The 19,255-nt window shown below is 41.6% G+C and overlaps 1 protein-coding gene across 3 annotated transcripts in view; it reads left to right on the top strand.

Annotated features, from left to right (window-relative positions):
• Window positions 1-13,027: 13,027 nt before the first annotated feature.
• ADGRF1 (adhesion G protein-coupled receptor F1) overlaps window positions 13,028-19,255 on the top strand; it is a 41,102-nt gene continuing 34,874 nt past the window's right edge. For 2 of the 3 annotated variants that reach the window (XM_049716334.1, XM_033423866.2), the window contains exon 1: window positions 14,585-14,741. The gene's annotated coding sequence lies outside the window, so the exon portion shown is untranslated. Of the gene's footprint in view, window positions 13,147-14,584; window positions 14,742-19,255 lie in introns of those variants that run through there. The other variant, XM_049716335.1, reaches the window with a different exon arrangement.

Below are 19,255 nucleotides of genomic sequence, written 5' to 3'. Positions count from 1 at the left end.
TTTTCCTGCACCAGTTAATATGATGGTGTGATTGTTCTTCTTTTGCTTTGTTGATGAAAAATTAATCAGTTGATCTAAGAAAGAAATGGAAACTTTGATTCGAGCCAAATTGGAGGATTATAACCCAGGAAGAGCATCTCAGAAAGCTCTGAGAACTGTTCTGCCCCTTAGAAGTCAAGGCACAGTTCTGTAAGTTTTTTGAGGCAGAGGACTGTACATCAAACGACCCATTATTGACAGTTTATATCGTCCAGATCTAAGTGCCGTTGCAGTGGGTCATGTGACCCCTTACGAGATCCAGAAGACATGTTATCTTTAAGGAGTTGTCTTGCTGATGCGAGGAGAATGTTGCTGTTTATGATCGAGCAGGTATTTCTGCCAACGGGGGAGGTTTGGTCGACGCCAAATGCAGATACACAGCGCACAGTGCGGGGAGGGGGGAGACCAAAGGGCAGAGAAGAATTTTTGCTTAAATTTTTCTTGTCTTGCCATAAAAATATGAATTTTTGACTGCTGGTCGCTGTCACCAGGGACCTTCTCCTGCAGCTCCTAGGCGAGACCTGGAAGACCACAGCCCTTGCCTGGTTACAGATTGGGTCAGGACTCTTTGATCACGAATCTCTCCCTCCTCTCCAGCCAAAGTAAGTCTCCAGTCGCCTCTTCTGTCCGTGTCTCATTCCTCCTTGAGATTTGTCACCAGGTCCATATTAAAGGAAGCAGAGAGCTGGCTGTCTCTCTCAGCACCCTTCCAATTTACAAGAAGTCTAAATGGCTGGGGCTGTCCTGTCCTTGCTGGTTATTTCCTTTGAGACAGCAGCCAGAGGAAGGGGTGGGAGTCAAGGCAGGCAGGAAGAAAAATGTTGTTGAACACAGCCCAGCTCAGCAGATGAAAGCCTGCAGGCCTTTGGCTGAGGATAGCATAGAAAGGGACAGGCAGAGCCAATCTTCAATCATTCCTTCTCAGTGTTTACATTAGTGAGCTCTGGGCACTGCCCTGCTGGCAGCCTGGGTATTAGTAGCTGTTGGCTCGTGGCCTGATTGGAAAGAGATTCCAGATTTTGGAGGGAGTTGAGGGAAACAAGAACAACATGTCCTGTTCACTCAGAGAGTATGGAGGCCTCCGGCGTGGTCGTATGTACAGGGCGCTCAGCTGCAGGGTGATGTAGCCTCCGACACCCAGGGCCACACGTGTCAGGAGAATCCCAGATCTGGAGCTGGAGGAGGTCCTACGTTCGGGTATGGTTCCACTCTCTGACCTCAGCTTGGGAAAATGGGAGCTTGCCCAGTTTACAGATAAAGCAACCAAGGCCTGGCCTTATCTTGGGATATACAGCTAGAAAGTAGATTGAGGGAGAAGGATGATGGTAAAGTAGAAATGCGGTCTGTGGTCCCCTCTGTCCCCTCCTGGGGACACTCTGGCAACCTGGCCAGCCTGGACCAGCATAAGCGACACTGGGGAAATAATGCTTGCCTGTCTGCCCCGTATTTACCCCAACCCATCCAAATGCCACCACCTCCTTTTCAGGCACTGTCAGCATCTAATAAGCCTATTGTCCAAGGCTTAAGTGTGTAGTGTGGGTTACTTACGGGAAGTCGTTCCCGTAAGAGCTGGAGTAGTCAGGGAGAAAGTAGCCAGGGAGAAGAGAGCTTGATGCAGGCTTTAAAGTTGTCGACTGAAAGGAAATGCACACCCAGAAGTTGAGAATTATGTTTGATTCACAGACTTGGCCTTGCTGAGGACTAAAGCCCAGGAGGCAGCCTCTCGGTTAGCTCTGAGGGACTGCTCTGAAGAGGTAAGGGAAAAGCCAGGATCTAGGAATTTTTGCAACAAAAACCAGGTAGTCGGAACATCCAAAGACTCCTGTTAATCAAAGAAAACCAGACATCTCGTTAATGATTTAGCACTTTTCTGTGTACGGGAAGATACAAGAGTCTGGGCTTGTTGAAATCACTCCTTTGATATGCATCTTAATTATCTAAGGCCGGTATCCTGTTTTTCTCCACCCTGAACCCCTCAGGGTACACAGCCCGGGCTGGCTGCAGTGGCTGGTGGCTCCATGGCTGCAATATCCTTTGTTTACTGATATGGCAGGCGACATTCTTCATCCACAAAGTCTGCGTAGGACTTGAGGAGACGGAGAAGAGGGAAATGGGCATTCCAGGAAGCTACTTTTTAAAAGCGTTTATTAAATGCTAGTCATTAGCAAAGCACTCTACACATATTACCTCATTTAATCTTCACAACAACCCTATAAGGTAGGCATGAATTCTTCTAGGTTTATGAATGAGGCTGGGGGAGGGAGGCAGTGAAATATTTCATTCAGTATCATCAGATGATGAACCCAACGGATGTCTCCCTGAGCCCTTATTCTTGACCCCTGCCCTATACTACTTCTCATGGTGGAACAGGAGAGACAAGAGGGTGTCCTGAGATGAAATGGGAGTAGAGATTGATTGGCAGAGTGGGTGCAATTGACATACATTTTTTGTGATCAGACATGGGTTAGGTGCTCAGTACTCTTTTGGGCATCTGCTGATCTAACACTTAGCCATTATACTAATGCTCTAGAAAATCCTGCTGTGACAATGGAAACGGCATCCTCCAAATTCAGGTTCAAATGGTGTAGGGTCAATTCATTGGGAGGCTAACGAAATGACCTGGATGAATCTGCTCATCATCAGTCCTATTAGACCCGAATTCCTGTTATAAGTGACGTGGTATCACCCTTCTGTCTATTTGTTCGTGCCCTTTTTTAACTTGTATGTTCCCTGAGGATGAAGATTGTTAGTATTTAGCTCAGTAAGTCCCTCAGTAATGGAAGGAACTCTCCATGGGCTCTCAAGTTGAATTAATTAAATCAGATTATTTAGTGGTAATAATTTCACAGTATATGCATATATCAAATCATCCCATTGTACACCTTCAACTTACACAATGCTGTATGTCAATTATATCTCAATAAAGCTGGAAAAAGAAGAAAACATTTATTTTCAGCCATGTGATTTTGAGTAGAGTTACAGAGAAGTTAGACTCAGAGCTTCCATTGTCTCCCTCTCAAATGGTTGAACGCTTTTTAAGGATCTAAAATCCTTAAAGGATCTAGCAATTAAAATTTATATTCTGGGACCCAAATGAAACCTCTGAAGTGACATCTCTTTTAAGCAATAGGTCCACAAACTTTTATGCATTGTGCATATTGGAGAGGAGATTCGTCCATTGAAATGTCTCAAGACTTCTTGTAAAGTTTGCTTTTAACCATGTACTTAAGGTCTTGTGATTCCTAAATTTGGACGGAGAGGCACTAAGGCATGATTTCAAGATCAATCATGAAAAGCTCAGGAACCCAAGGTGGATAGACCTGACTTCCGGGGTCAGCTTTGCCACTGGTTGTGTGACCTTGGGTCAGCTGGCTAAACGTTCAAAGGCTGGGTTTCATCCTCGTGCAAGGGAAGAAAAAACGGAACCCATCATAGGTGGTTGTTGTGAAATTTAATTGAGAAAATATATCCAGAGGATTCCCTGGCACTAGGCAGTGTCCCATAAATGTGAAACTAGAAGATGAAATAAATTAGTGGTACTGCCTCGGCTATTTTCATTCAGAGGCTATTTGCGTCTCCTAGGAAGGGGTAGGTGGCAAAGGAGGCTGGGTGGGTGGAGGAAGTGCTGTGGTGTGTTTGTTGTGGGACAACGGCATGGAAAACCACTTTAATGTGTTGCATGAGTCGGTGGGGGAAGTGCACAGGTGCTGTTACCCCTGAAGAAATTCACTGCCTCTCGTCCCGAACCCCCGCCCCAGAGAGAGGGAGAATCCTCACATGTTCACCGAAGGACAATTCTCCTTGTTCCTTAGTACAGAAACCTGTTCTGTGAATCATTACACCTCTTTCCCAAAGGCCACCCAAGATGGTCTACCCTCAGCCGAAAGCTTCTTTTCCTTGGATTTTGTTTCTGGACTCTTGTGTGCAAGCCAATACCTGAAAGTGCCCTAATGACTAGAACTTATATGAGCACCTCTGAGTGTATTCCCCATGCCTAAGTGGTCCCTCTGAAAATACACTGCCCTTGGAGACCTCTTGGGATGTTGGGTCATGGTGAACACAGTAATGATGCTTGGTGAGTACATCTGAATGGTCCAGATATTGTTTAGCTAGTCAGAGTTGTTGGGGGCAGTTGGACGTAGTGTTGGGCCCGTCATGTGCTGTGTGTCCTCTGATTGAGGTCGTAGGAGTCATCTGTGGGATGAGGGTGGCTAAGGTGATGCAGGTGAAGTGCCGGAAACTTTCCATACCATTGACCAAGGATAGCAGGTTTTGATCTGTTGATGGCTTCTGTGTTATGCCTGTACCTCCTTGATTCTTATCTATTTCTGATGGGTTAACTAGATGGGTCGCAACAAAAGGGTATAATTTTATGGTTTTTAAAGAACGTGGTAAAAATTATGTGGAGCCCTGGAAGAGCAGCATGAAAAATCTGGAACTGTAGACTCTGGGCTGGACCGTCTATAGCTAGTTAGCTCGGTGCAACTGTTCATTTTATGTGTCAAGTCAAATGGGACACAGCGTCCCCAGATATTTGGTCAAACATTATCCTGGCTGTGTCGATGAGGGTGTTTGGGGATGGGATTAACATTTGAATCGGTAGACTGAATAAAGCAGATTGCCCTCCCTAATGTGATGTGTGGCTCTCATCTAATCAACTGAAGACCCGAATAGAACAAAAAGCCTGACCCTCCTGTGAATAGAGAGAACATCACCTGCCTGATTGATTGAGATGGGACACTGGTGTTTTCCAGACTTGCACTGAAACCTCTGCTCTTCTGGGATCCTGAGACAGCCAGCTTTTAGGCTGGAGCTTACTTACACCATTGGCTCTCCTGATTCTTCGGCCTTTGGGCTCAGCCCACAGCTACACATTGGCTCTCCTGGGACTCTGGCTTGTCAACAGCCCATCTTGTACTTCTCAGCCTCCATAATCACATGAGCCAAGTCCTTATAATAAATCTCTTTGTATCTATATAGATGTATACGTATTTCCTATTGGTCCTGTTTCTGTGGAGAACCCTGACGAATTACACTTGGTAAATTATGCATGCTTTTGTCTGGCTGTGTTAGTGTCTTCAGGCATTCAATGGGTCACTTAAATTTGCTTTTCTGCATTTAAGTATCTGCACCCCAAACCCTGACCTGCTGCCTAACAGTGAGCTGCTGTTATGTGAAGGAAACGAGAAAGGGAATACGGATTTATAAAGATAAATTTAGACCTCCTCCTAAAAGCTTCTAAATTTATGTGGATTTTTTTTAAAGTTTTTGTTACAAAGTTTTGCATATGACAAATTACAAACTAGGTCGCCAGCTTGCAAAGTGTAAGCATGAGACTGTGTCCAATCAATTTATGAATAAAGGCATACAGAATATATGCAAGGAGCACTAAGTTGGAGACTATTCTGCATAAGAGTGTGCTTTGAGGTCTAACAATTAAAGTTAAGGCAAATTAAAGGCACTCTTTTAGGAGGGGTTAAAATTACTTCCATGAGATGCTGCCACGTGCTGAAGACAAAATAAGTTCAGCAAAGGGTTAAAAATTTAATATATGATAACACTGTGTTTGTTGGTTTACTAAAATAAGCAGGAAAACCAAAAGTTAGAGCCCCAATCTGTGGAAGATGACATCATAGGGCAAATTGGCTGTCCCACCACGTGGAAGTGAGAGGGGACCCGCAAGTGTGGCATAGCTTAAGGTTTTGATTAAGTTCTTATGATATTGAGGTTATTATTCTGCTTGTTGCTTTTATTGAATGTAAGCAGGTAACAGGCATTGGAAATGTTCATTGTAACGTATAACATTGTTCTCAATTTTTTTAATGCATTAGTGCTCTTTCCCATGCAAAACTGTCAGCTCCTTACATCCTGGGACCTGGTTTATTTCTTATTGTGTCTCTCACAGTACTTAGATATTAGTACTTTGTGCCGGGCTCCATGCATAGAGGGTCTCGGTATATACTTGTTGAATAGAATTGAGTTTATCATCCATTCAAACAGGCATGGAGACACTATAATTCAAAGTAGGATGAGTACAGATGTAAACCAAAGAAGGCATACCTTGTATTTGTACAGCATTGTTCTTGCACAGAGCACAACTTCCTTGTTATACCTTATGGGCTCAGATATCATGCTAAGAATGTTATATATATTCTGAGTAGTATTCCATTGTACGGCTATATCTGAATTTGTTAGTCCCTGTGCCTATTGATGGAGATTTGAATTGTTGCCAGATCTGAGCAATTATTAGTAAAGCCGCTATGAACATTGCATACAATTCTTTGTGTGGATAGATTATTTTCATTTCCCTTGGGTAAATATCTAGAAGTGTGTTATGAAGCTACAGCAAATAGTGTTGAGCTGGTTCTTGAGTACATACAGACGAATGCAAAGAATGTAAAGTCCATACATAGACACAAAGAAACATGGGAATTTCGTATTTAATAAAGGTGGTACCTCAAATCAATAAGGAAAAGATGAATTATTCAATCAACAGTGTTGGAACAAATGGGTAAATAGCTGGAGAAAAAGTTACTAGCTTTAATTGCTTTGGCTGGTTTAGACTATGCATTATAAGAAAAAGATGGCTGTTCTCAAAAAGGAATAAAAGGACAAAAAAATAAGTCGCCAAACTCCAGGATCTGTCAGACAGAAGATGTAACTAATTCCCATTTCTAACTGGAAAAATATAAAACCGAGATGGCCTTTGAGTGATTAAGGCCAATTACTACTAAGCCTCATGACAAGAAGCAAGTCAAGGGTATGACCATCAAAACCTTTTGCTTAAACATCTGGAATAATTAAGGTGGTTCTAAGTAAATCCTTTCAGTTGGACAAAATTGCTCCGGGAAAATAGACCAAAGGTACAGCTCTCCCACCAAAGCCTGATATGCTCAATATACCTGCCTGGAAAAGAACTGGGGCATAACGATTGGCACATAAAGCTAATTGAATAAAATAGATAAAAAGCCAACTACGTTTTTAAGAGAGTTACACTGTCAAGAGAGCCACTAGCTGTGCTAAAAGGGGTTCTAACTTCTTTATCTAAGACCACAAGCTTATTCAGCATATTATTATCTACCAGACAAGTTCTCACAAAAGTTTTACTGCATTACATAGATTGCCTTCAATTTAGTCTCCTGTAACAGTTTCTTTGTTGCCCATTAGCTAGACCAGAAGCAAATGCCATTAATTTTCAAATTGCTCTTATGGAACTAATTTCTGTATTAGCCAACTAAGTCAATGGTGGTAACAATGAAAAAGAGTGAGTCACTTATAATATACATACAAAATATTTTCCCAAATAATTATTTATATTTGGATGCTATTTATTGTGGTTTTTTGCCATGAAGAATCCCTCCCACCTGTTTATATAGTCAAATACCGTTTGGTTCTCTTTGTCATTCTGGGTTATGGTTTTACTCTGAAAAGGTTTTGTCATTAAATCAACAAATTAAGGGACATAAGAGCAACAGCTCCTTGTTTTCTTCTAGTATTTTTATAGTTTCATATTTTAACATTTTTAACCCAGATGAAATTGATTCATGGTGGTAACAATTTCAGTTGTTAAAACAAAAAAGGTTTACATTTTGTGCATATAACATATTTTAAATAAATAGAAGCCACGACACCTATTGATGGACTTTTGTATTGCTTCCAATTTTCACATATCACAAGTAATTCTGCATTGGACATATTTGTACAGATATCATTCTGCACGTGGGCAAGTATATCTGTAGGTTCTCTTTCTAGAAAATAGAATTGCTAGGTTAAAGGATATGTACATTTTAAAATTTGGCATAGACTTACTGATTTATACTCCCACTAGCTATATATGAGACTGCCTATTTCCTCCTACCTGCAACAATAGCATTAACCTTTTTGATCTTTGCCCCACCTGAGAGGTGAAATGTAATATTTCATTAATGTTCTGTTTTTTATTTTTTCAAGTTAGATTAGACTTTTCCTTGCTTTTCATATATTTCAGAAGTCTTTTTACCTCTTTTTTTTTTTTTCATATCCCTTTTTCCATTTCTCTCTTTGGTTGTATTAACAATGGTTAAAGAAGACAATTTAGTTGATCCAAACAAGCTTTATTTAACACTTCATGAAGTAGACAGTCTCCATTCGGAGAGGTGCAAAATGGGGTAGAAGGCAGGAAGCTTTTGTAGGTAAAGAATAAGGAATAAGGAAGAGAAAAAACAAACCTATCTGATTGACTGGGGCTGCAGAGTCTACCTTGTTTGGGGTGAAAAAGAACAAGGAAATAAGGGTAGATCCCGGAGCTGACTTGGTGTTTGGCTAACAGGATAGACTGCATTTCACGTCAAGTGGAACATTTACAAGGACACAGAAGTCACCCAAGTTTGAGTTTGCCTCTGTGGCACTCCAGGCAGAAGTGGATCCATTTTGGGCCCAGAAAGTTATTTCAACAGACGTAACTTTTTCTTATAGATTTATAAGAACTATTTACATAGGCAATAAAAGACTCACTTATGACACACATTGAAAATATTTTTCCAAGTAATTATTTATATTTGGATGCTGTTTTTTGTGGTTTTTGCCGTGAAGAATCCCCTCCCACACCTTTTTATATAGTCAAATACCAATTGTTTCTCTTTGTCATTCTGGGTTATGGTTTCACTTTGGAAAGGTTTTCTCATTAAATCAACAAATGAATGGATATAAGAGCAACAACTCCTTGTTTCCTTCTAGTATCTTTATAGTTCCATATTTTGTTTTAACATTTTTAACCCAGATGAAATTGATTCTGGTGTAAGTTGCTAGGGAGGGATACATATTTATACAATACCTAACTGGTGAGGGTGGGTGTTTTTGTAGATGATGATCTGTGAGCTGTGGAACAAGAGTTGTAGAAGATTAATTTTCTAATGAATATATTTTTGTAATTTTGGGTTTTGTACCTCGTTCATGTAAAATCTACCAAAAATTCATTGAACTAATTAAATTCTTTGCTGTGATGAAAGAAAGCAACAGGAACATGGACAGTCTCTGCTCAGCTTCAGTTAAATGTCACCAAGGCAGAAATATGGAAACAGTATTGTCAGACCTGCCCACTTTTCAAAAGAAGCTGAAATCTGGATTTTCATGTGAAATCCCTGGATGTTTAAATGTTAACAACTAATTCAGAGTTTTAAAAACATTGCCTGGGCCAAGCAAACACATCTGTGAGCCAGATGGGGCCCTCAGGGTGCCAGTTTGAGACCTGTGGTTTAGACATGTTTTCCTCTTACCCTCAAAGATTCATTTAAGTGCCTCTTCTAGGGGAAGCCATAGTGTGGTCAGCCTGTATCACAAAGGATTTTAATTGATTGTTGGTGGCCTAGTTTTTCTATTAAACTCAAGCCTTTCTATTAAGTTATAAAGTTAGAAATATTTATAGATTTTGAGATCCCCAGGGCCTAGCACAGTATCTTGTACCTAGTAGACATTTAATATGAATGTATGTTGAATGAATAAGTAGATGAATGAATGAACTCCACTGCAAATAGAATCCCTGCCAAACATTTGGACAAAGTAGCTCAGGTTCTCAGAGGTTACCTCCCCCCAACCCCCCAAGTCCCCCAGTGCACTCATGGCAAGCTGAACATTTGTACCCGATTTTGTTCACAGGTGGCCTCTTCCACGTTGTGAATCTTGGCCACTAGATGTCTCGCTTTGCTTAAAAGACATTCTGGACCCCTGGGTTCAACTTGTGGTTTGCTACAAAGAAACAATACTTAAGTAAAAAAGAATGCCTTAATCTCAGGCCACATCTTCTACATATGTTTGTCCTCTTGAAGAAGCTGAAGACAGCCACAATATCAAAGAAAAAGTGCCTAGGGATGGAATCAGATTTATTTTGTTCTGGGAGAATTTTTTATCCACAGGAATGCACCCTTGGGGGCACTGAATGACAGTCTGTTGGGTTTTCGCCTCTAATCCAGCAGATTCATGAGTGTTCTCCACAAGTCTTGTTGGTGTTACTTTTCTCTGCTGCTTTCGGCTGGTGGAGAAATGCATCTTACTGCTAAGGGTCTGGGACTCTAGAACCCGTGTAGTAAAAGCAGAATTCTTGTAAGCTGCATCAGGACAAACTCCCCCACTGAGGCTGCCCAGATGCTCATTTGAATTCCTGAGCTTCACGTGAACACAGGGGATATGCTGGTGCCTGTGGTTGTGTCTTTCATGTGCCCAGTGAGGGTCTGCTGAGCTTGGAAAGGTGGGCTGCTTGGTGCTGTATAATTCTTATTTTCTTCTTCTTCTTATTATTTTGGCCACACCCACGCAGCCTGCAGAATCTTAGTTCCCTGACCAGGGATCAAACCTGGGCCCTGGCAGTAAAAGCACCTAGTCCTAACCACCGGACTGCCATGGAATTCCCTTTCTTTTTTTAGTGCTCTATAATTCGCGTTTTAAAGACAGGCAGAGTAAGGGGTAAAAAAAAGCTCAATACTTTTATAGCCCATGGCTTTCTCTTCTCAGTGTTACCTCTGGCATTCAAACACAGTACATTCTGAACTGATTAAGGGCAATGGATGGAAGATTGCCCAACCCTGTTAAATGCACCCAGGGCCTTGAATTGAATGATACTTGAAGCTACTTGAATAAAATGGAACTGTGCATTCTATGGGGCTCTGGTGGCTCTCTGACTTATTATGGAAGGTTCAGATGGTAAGAACGCTGTGTCTCATTAGCACCTGAGACATAGCCTTGCCTTTATCTTTTCTTTGGTTATTTTGCAAGGGTTTGACACTTCTCTTTGCATTTCTCATCTGTCTTAGAGAAGCAATGGAGTGTAGGTTCAGAAAACAGACTTTGAAGTCAGCCTGTGTTAGTGTCCTGGCCCACCATTGAGACTACATCAATTTTGATTGTTTTACCGTATTTGTAAGACTTACCATATTACTCACGGTAATTTACATTTTACAGTCAACTCTCCCCCTCTTTACTTCTCCTTTCAGTTGTTTTTTGTTTTTGTTTTTTTTTTGCGGTACGCGGGCCTCTCACTGTTGTGGCCTCTCCCTTTGCGGAGCACAGGCTTCAGACGCGCAGGCTCAGCGGCCATGGCTCACGGGCCCAGCCGCTCCGCGGCATGTGGGATCTTCCCGGACCGGGGCACGAACCCGCGTCCCCTGCATCGGCAGGCGGACTCTCAACCATGCGCCACCAGGGAAGCCCTCCTTTCAGTTTTTCTTTCTAATTATACCTGAATTTTAAAAATTGCATTTAACTCTTTCACAATTATGGAATAAAGCCACTGGAAACAGTTCAGGACATATCCCTCCCTTGAATCACCATGTCATTCAATGTGGCCCTCTGTGTTTGCAGCCCCTGGATCAGAGCTTCTCAAAGACCAAACGCAAAGGATACCCAGCACTTCTGATGGAAGGACACTCCTCAGAGTGGCTACATGTCCTTCGCAGGTCCACCTGCTGATCAAATTCAGATATTGTCTCAAACCCACTCAGGGAAAGGTTGCCATCACTCAGGGAAAGATTGTTGAGGTCATAAGAGTTAGATGACTAGTTCCAGTAACACGATTCTGTTTGCTATTTCCTTTCTCCTAGGCCTCAGTCTTGTTGCTGCTTATTCCTGTGACTCTTCTCTTTTGCTGGGAAACCAAGCCGTCAGACCAAAACAAACAGATGGAGTTAGGAGGCCTGAAGCTCTTCCTCAGCCCCCGGTCTTTCTTCTTGTTCTTCTTCGGCATTTGCAGGATGCTAGACCCAGACTCACCAAGGAAGCTCTGTGGTCAAGTTCACCAGAGGAAAAAAATGTCAGGTTGACCAGATGGACCAAAACGCATTGGTTTAGCTACCTTTGTACCCTCAGGTGAACAATTTTGTTTCTGCTTCATAGGTTAGTGGGTGAGATTTGGGGGCAGAAGGAGCATTGCCATTGCACCAGAGCAGCAACACTTCCTCAGCTCTGCCTTCACAGAAGGTGGCTCTTCTTGGGCTCATAACAAAGACATGTCACAATGCCACCACAAGGCTCAAAGCATGCTTCTTCTTTTTGGTCTTTGTCCTCTGCAGTGATGGGGGAGCCCCATCCCCGAACCAGGAAATATTGAAAAATTCAGCATCGCGTGTGTTAGCATATTATTAGGAGGAAGCTGGAAGGGGTGATTAAATGGCTTGGTGGTGAGTCATCGGTAAACCCTCTTTGTGAAACAACCTGAATACTGGGCATACTATGATCTCCTTCTATAAAATATGGAATTAACTATTAAACACATACATTTATTTGAATTCAGGGTTTCACCAAAATCAATGTACTCATGAAATCACTGATGTTTATTGGTTGCCTAGTTTTCTAGTATCTGCTGAATGGTTTTGAACTAATAAGAAACTGTAGGGGTCCCTTTGGTTCTGAGGACTATACACCAGCCCCTAGGAAGCTGCTGGGCTTCATGACAAAAAGAGCTGGAAGTGAATAACAGAGCTGCCGTACGAGCTGCCAGCCCTCACCACGCTGAGCTCCACACTGATCGGCCACTTGGTCTGCTCTTCTGCTGTTTCCTTACCCCTCCCCCTCGCCCACCACCCAATTCCATAGCTACTTTCTCCCTAAGTAATTAATAAATTATTAGTCCATTTTATAGACACATTCCCACTGAGATGTCAGTGACTTATATGTTCCTACAAGCTCCTGAATTTTCATACAGACAATAGGAAAAGGGCAGCACTGAACTGCAAATACGGCATCTAATCCTAGGATGTTAGACATTGGATCAACTGAGTAAGAGTATATAGTTCTAGAAGTCCTCTACCCTTCATATTGAATGGAAATTTGGTCTCCACGTACCATAGGTGGATCCCCAGAACAGGCAGAACCCTGCAGAAAAAGCACATGAGGAGAAAGGAATTCACTTGACTAAATGATGAGATCAGCTTTATTCCACCCAGGCTGGTGGGGGACACAGGAGAGATGGTTGATGCCCTTGAACTATTGGAGGTTGTCGGAATGGCTTTGTTCTCTTGACAGCTCTTCCACTGGACCAGATCCAGACCTGGTCATGAAGAGACAGGATGAGGACCAAGTGGCCCAGATGGTGTTGGAAACAAGAGGATCACATGAGTTCAGGCCTGATTGGCACTAAAGGTATTCAGAATGAAAATATAGACCCTAATATATGGGAATATTGTTCACTCTAAAAAAAAAAAAAAAAAAAAAGAGAGAGAGAGAGACTTCTGTTAGGTTTTAGTGCCCGAAGACCATTTTGTCCTTCCTGAGAAAATGGCTGCTTCCTCTTTTCTGATAATAAGAACAATGTATCTGACTAGCTTCCTCTTTTCATTGCTAGGAAGCTCTGTTCCTAGAGTTACATTTTAAATTTACAAAACACTGTAACTACCTCATAGGTTTTTATTTACATTCTTTTTCTTAGTTGACTCCCTACTCTTTTTTTATTTTATTGGAGTAAAATTGCTTTACAATGTTGTGTTAGTTTCTGCTATACAATGAAGTGAATCAGCTATATGTGTACCTATATCCCCTCCCTTTTGGACTTCTCTCTCCCCCCACCATCCCACCCATCTAGGTCGTCACAGAGCACCAAGCTGAGCTCCCTGTGCTATACAGCAGGTTCCCACTAGCTATCTATTTTACATATGGTAGCGTATTTATGTCAAACCTAATCTCCCAGTTCATCCCACCCCCCCCCCACCATGTCCACATGTCTGTTCTCTATGTCTACGTCACTATTCCTGTGACTCTCCACTCTTATAGTTTCCCCTTCTTATAGTTCATGTACATACATATAGTTTATGTATAGAACGTTTATGTTTCTTTATTTCTATTCTAATGTAATTTTATGCATTAATATTGTAAGCTGCCTCAAATCATTTGTAAGTTATAGAGTGGTTTAAAGTGTCAACTACCTCAAGTCATTGGTAAATGTGGAGTGTCAGCTTTCAAATCGGATGACTCCTTAGAAAGAAACTTATGAAAGAAGTTAGTAAGGTTTAGCTCGAGGTTTTCTAAGGACAAAGAATATACCGAAAGCATTTGCCCTGGGCGTGGACGCCGTTGCTCTCTTTTGCCCACCTCCATTACATAGTATTCCACCCAGAAGTCCGAGGTGCCTTTGTCTGGGAAAGTAGCAGGTTGATTCTTCAGCCTTGAGTGAGAAAGTGGGAAAAGGAAAAATGATATCTACCTCTCCCCGTACCTCCCTGGAAAGACCCACCTCTCCCCAGCTGAAATTTATGCATGAAAGGCTACATTCCTTCTGCTTTATGGGCTATGGCCCTGGGTGTCCAGAGGCTGGATGTGAAAGCTTGACAGAGTGGCATCATGTGACACGTGAATCTAGGACAGAAGTATCCTGCATTCCCCTAGAGCGTTTTTCTCCCATTTTCCTTCTGTGATTTCTGTGTGCTGGGAGAATCATTAGGTCTTGGACTCTGAGCTCTTTCCTCTTACCAGGCCTCTTAGGGACTTAAGTGGGAGGGAGAGTCAACATAAAGGTATTTCTCTCTTCCTTCTTGAAGGGAGTGTGTTCTGGGCTTGTCTGCCTACTGGGCAGCAACGTGCTGCAGGAGTTGCTGGTGAATCAGTGGCCTGTACACCTGCCAGCGAGCCCCTGTGGCTCAGATATTACGATTATCTTTCCAAACAGAACAAGAAGTGATTGAGCCACGGTTACACCAGAGGAAGGGCTCCCTGGGGCTGTGATGTGAAGAGAGGAATCACAGGTAAGCCTCAAAGCTGTGATTTGATTCCTTAGAATGTGTCTTACTATCATCCTTATTACCTGTTAATCTGAGATGATTTTTCCCCTCCGCATGAGGAAAACTCTGATTTCAATATCCCATTTCCTAAAGAAGGGTAACTAAAGGAAGAGAGAGTGGAAAAAACAATGAGCAGACACGACAGAGTTCAGCTTCTCGGTAATTATATAAATCGAGATGTTTGGTGAGTCTCAGACTAGAGGTTTGCTGACTCAAAGCGCAGCCTTCTCTCTGTCGATTGCAACACGGTAACCCCTATTCTTGGGGGTGTGCCTGGGAAATGGATTGACTGGAATAAAGGGTAATTGTTAAAACGTCAATCTCGCGGCTTCCATGAATTAGTCATAGATTTCCCCTCGCCATCTCTTGAAATAAAAATATTCTTGATAAGATCAAGTTTATTTTCACTTTAAGACGAATTAGTTTAAGCTTTGACCCATTTGGTATATTTCCAGGAAGTGCTTCCCAATTTAACTCCTTCCCTAGACTCTAAAAAATCCACAAACTGACCCTTTTAATCCTTTCCTCTGCTCCCTCCCCAAATAAATATAAAGTGATACACTATATTTTCTGACAGTCCTTGAAAATTAGTCATTTTTCTTTTCCCTTTTCTTCTTTTTCATGAAGAATTAATTTATGCAAACCTGATATTCTATGTAATCCATCCAGGCCAGATACTAAATAATGAGAAGTTACCAAAGGAGGTATAGGAAGAAGGTCAGGGTGGAGAAATGTGGAAAAATGATGACTTTGGCATTTCCATGGAGAAATCCATTAAACTAAACCTGATAATAACACACATAGGCTGGAAATTACAGAGACAAGAGAAGTAACAAAAACAGATAAAAGTACATTCTATAATTTATCAGAGTATTAGCACAAACCTTTTGTTACGTTCTTAATAAAACCACTATTAATTATTCAACCATAACTCAAATTTAAAAGGATTGTATATTATGTAGCCACATATAGTACTTTATTCAACCATTAACAAGTAACATAATCTTGAGCAAATTATTTAGCTTTCCTAATTCTGGTCACTTGATTTGCAAAATGATAGCCATGAGCATGAAATGTTAAAATGAGAGCCTGGGGCTTCCCTGGTGGCGCAGTGGTTGAGAGTCCGCCTGCCGATGCAGGGGACGCGGGTTCGTGCCCCGGTCCGGGAAGATCCCACATGCCGCGGAGTGGCTGGGCCCGTGAACCATGGCCGCTGAGCCTGCGCGTCCGGAGCCTGTGCTCCGCAACGGGAGAGGCCACAGCAGTGAGAGGCCCGCATACCGCAAAAAAAAAAAAAAAAAAAAAAGAGAGCCTGTTTGTGTTGAGTCTAAGAAACTTGACTTTCAAACACTCCTATTCTGTGCATGACCACAAGTTGATGGAAATTGTTGCCGACAGGCCTCAAAGGTACATATGTCTTGCTTCTCTAAAAAGACAGTGTATTTCTTTATTCCTTTTTAAAAGCAAGGACAGGGTTCCCATCACAGGGTTTATCTCTTGTGGTGCTGAGGGTTAGGCGAGCACAATACTTTGGCATCCATGTGCCCTCTGGTGTCATTCATTGCACAATTAAAGGGATACAAATATCCTCCTAGAAAAAGTAAATGAACACATTCATTCAAACTAGGGTGTCAGTGACATTTTTTAGCAGCTTGGCTGGGAGCAAGTGTGAACTGGATGAAGCAAGAGGGTACTGGGTACAGAAGGACACGAGCAGTGGCAGCAGTGTGTCCCCAGGGTGAACGACCCAGAAAGTAGAGGGATGGCATCCCTAGGACAATGTCACTGAATTCACAGTTTTGCTTATAGCCGCTCCTTAAGAAACCACGTTCTACCCAATCTAAACGTATGTCTCTGCCACTTTCAAAATGGTCTGCCTTGTTCTCTTTCTAAAGGTCTTTGGCAGGGAATACCCATAGCTACATAGAGTGTGTTTGAGCAGAGATGTGCTCACAGGATGTCAAGGTCTCCATAGTTCTGGACTGGATACACGGTCTTGATAGCTATGAAAATAATCTTAGAAACCTGGAGGGATGGTGCAAAAGATCTAGAACATCATCCTCTCTCCCATGCCCAGCTGGTTCTAGCCTTGCTGAATTCCACCACTGTAGTACACAGAACTGGGCGGGGAGGCAGATGGGGTGGGGGTGGGGGTGGGGGTGGGGGGTGGCTTCTTACCCCCCACCCCCACCCCCCGCCCCAGCAAGCCACAGATAATCTCATCAAGGCTCCAGTTCAACGGCAGATGAAAACCTGGGCTCTGGCATGTTGAGGCCAAAAATCCATAAGAATTACTAAGTGTGAAAGTGCCCTGGCATTTCCTAGAATTATAGTAAATTTCCCATGCACAGTCAGTTGAATGAATAAAATGCAGAGGTGAACAGCCATGAGGTATGTAGCCCTAAAATGTGCAAAATATAGTTAAATCTTGTTGACGAAGGTCATCTTGTCTTCATCGTGTCTCTGGGTCCTCAGTGAGAATGTCAGTCTTTGATCCCCAGAGACTCACAAACCATGGAAACTCTAGTGTTTTGTTTTGTTTTGTTTTAAAGAAAGGCTTTTAAACTAAAAACTTTAAGTAAAGTCTTGAAGATAATTTCCTTATCACTTGCTTCTTTCTTATAAGACAAAATTTTTAAAAACCTGATCATACGAATTCCTTTATTATTAGGGATAAGCAGGCATTTACTCTAAGTTTGTGGTGTTAGGACAGCTTTGTCACAACAGAACAGATTCACACCTGCAAAGTTTTGGGTAAAGAGGGTTTGTATTAAGCAGATTATATTTTCCATGACGACTTTTCACACTTGTGTTTGTACGTTAGCCTAATTTTGCTTAAAGACATTCCTGTGCTTAATCTCTTAAGAGAATCGGGCTAATTATTTCTAAGAGAACAACATATTTCTTAGGCATATAACACTCTTCTACATTGTCGACCAAGATGCCAATTAAGCAAGTAACTAGCAAAAGAAAAGACACAGCATAGAATTTAAAAAATATTTAGGTTAGAATTTTATTATATGACCATGTGCACCTTTAAAATTGATAAAGAATTTTACAGGTGGTCTTGATAAAGAATGGTTTAGTCAAGAAATGTAGTTAGCATAACTGGTTGTTCATTTGGAGGAAAATGAAAGTAAACCCCTATTTTATACCAAAACCTAAAATAACTCCAGAAGGACTGAGAATTTTAAAGTATATAACAAATGAACTAACTCACTGAAAGAAGTGTTAGAAGATAATATAGGAGGATATGTTTACCATCTTTTTATAGAAAAAAAATTCTTAGCATGACCCCAGTTTAAAATCCATAATGGAAAGGATTGACAGAGACATTCATTGATGAATGTCTTAAACTTTTGTGCCGAACAGGACGACGTAAAAAGTTAAAGACCAAAGACAAATGATGGGCACATATCTATAACACGAGTGACAAAGAGCTGATATCCATGCTATGATGAGCTCCTAGAAGCAGTTCTTAAGAAATAGGTGAACATTCCAATAGAAACACTTTGGACAATGACTTAAATAGTCAAGCCAGAAAAAAATATATATAAATGACCAATAAACATCTGAAAAATGCTTAGTTTTATTAATAATCAAAGGCATAAAAATTAAAGCAATTAGATAAATATTTGCCTATCAGTTTGGCAAATATTATAAAGATGTTGGGGCCAGTGTGATGAAACAGGCATTTCTACACCTTACCAGGGACTGTAAATGGGTACAAATTAGGAGGGCCATTTGGCCATGTCTATCAAAACTCAAAATGTAATAACCTGGAATTAAAGATGCGCAAGAAGAAGGTTAACAGAAGGAACATTTGAGGCAGATTATAGGAGTCTAAATAACAAATTTGCCATGATAACGTGTTAGATTTTCATCTGTACGTAACGTGAAGCCCAGAAGGTTTTTGAATGTGGATTGGCATGACATTTGCAGGATAGGTAGAATGCCAGGCAACTGGCTTTATTTCTAGAAAAATCATTTGGGGAATATCATTGGAAAATGTGCTTTTACTTATTAGGAAATTATGATGAAAACACTGTTCATATGCTTAGGGAAGCTTAAAGAGTGAGTGTTTTTTGGTAGATTTGAAACAACTGAGGTTTAGCAGTGTGAGCACTGAATGAAAAGTCAGATATTGTTTCACTCTTATTTAAAAATAGATCACGCAAGAACAGTTTGTAACATCTTTAATCTGACCTTTCACCCATGAAGGCCCCACAAAGCCCGTTCTGTAGGTTCTTTCCAGTAGGCCTGATGAGTTGTGTTTTCTCCCTTGAAGAGCTGAGTTTCTTTGGACACTGGTGACACTCACATTGTTAGGAGGATAGCTTTGAAACATACATTCTTCTTTTTCCTGAATAAAGAAAGCTTAATTGTCAGGAACTCGGATGGGGATCATGTTAATAATTGTGACTCTATTAAAATCATGGCCTAAGCAACAAAACGAACTGGGCCCAGAGTCCGAGAGA

Source organism: Orcinus orca, chromosome 10 (genome assembly GCF_937001465.1).
Source record: "Orcinus orca chromosome 10, mOrcOrc1.1, whole genome shotgun sequence".
Classification (NCBI taxonomy): Eukaryota; Metazoa; Chordata; class Mammalia; order Artiodactyla; family Delphinidae; genus Orcinus; species Orcinus orca.
This window is presented reverse-complemented; position numbering and strand designations above follow the sequence as displayed.